This window comes from Corylus avellana, chromosome ca3 (genome assembly GCF_901000735.1).
Source record: "Corylus avellana chromosome ca3, CavTom2PMs-1.0".
Taxonomy (NCBI): Eukaryota; Viridiplantae; Streptophyta; class Magnoliopsida; order Fagales; family Betulaceae; genus Corylus; species Corylus avellana.
The window spans coordinates 16,760,954-16,761,277 of NC_081543.1; the positions used below are offsets into that span (position 1 = coordinate 16,760,954).

Genomic DNA, 324 nt, shown 5'->3' on the forward strand with positions numbered 1-324 from the left:
CGAGCCAATTTGGCTCTGTTATTTTGTACCCAATCCAATCATCACTTCGGTCCTAATAAGCAGCAGTTCCAATTGAAGATCCAAGTACAGGCTCAAGAAACACAATGAGCTTGATACAATTCACTGGTGTTATTGCTTATCAAAAAATTCACTGGTGTTGTCACCTTGCTACCATTTTAGTGAGGTGACAACCCTAGTGAGAGGAGGTTGGCAAGAATGCAAATCTCTGTGAAGAAGGCAATTCCTACAATGGGGACAAGCATGCGTGCTATGGCATTGATTGGTTTACCATGTGGAGGAGGTGTGTCCCCTATGACCTCAGCT

General features: G+C 43.8%; 1 protein-coding gene across 8 annotated transcripts in view; it reads left to right on the forward strand.

The window, feature by feature from the left end:
* LOC132173640 (probable apyrase 7) overlaps positions 1 to 324 on the forward strand; it is a 6,429-nt gene that overhangs the window by 3,410 nt on the left and 2,695 nt on the right. The window lies entirely within an intron of this gene.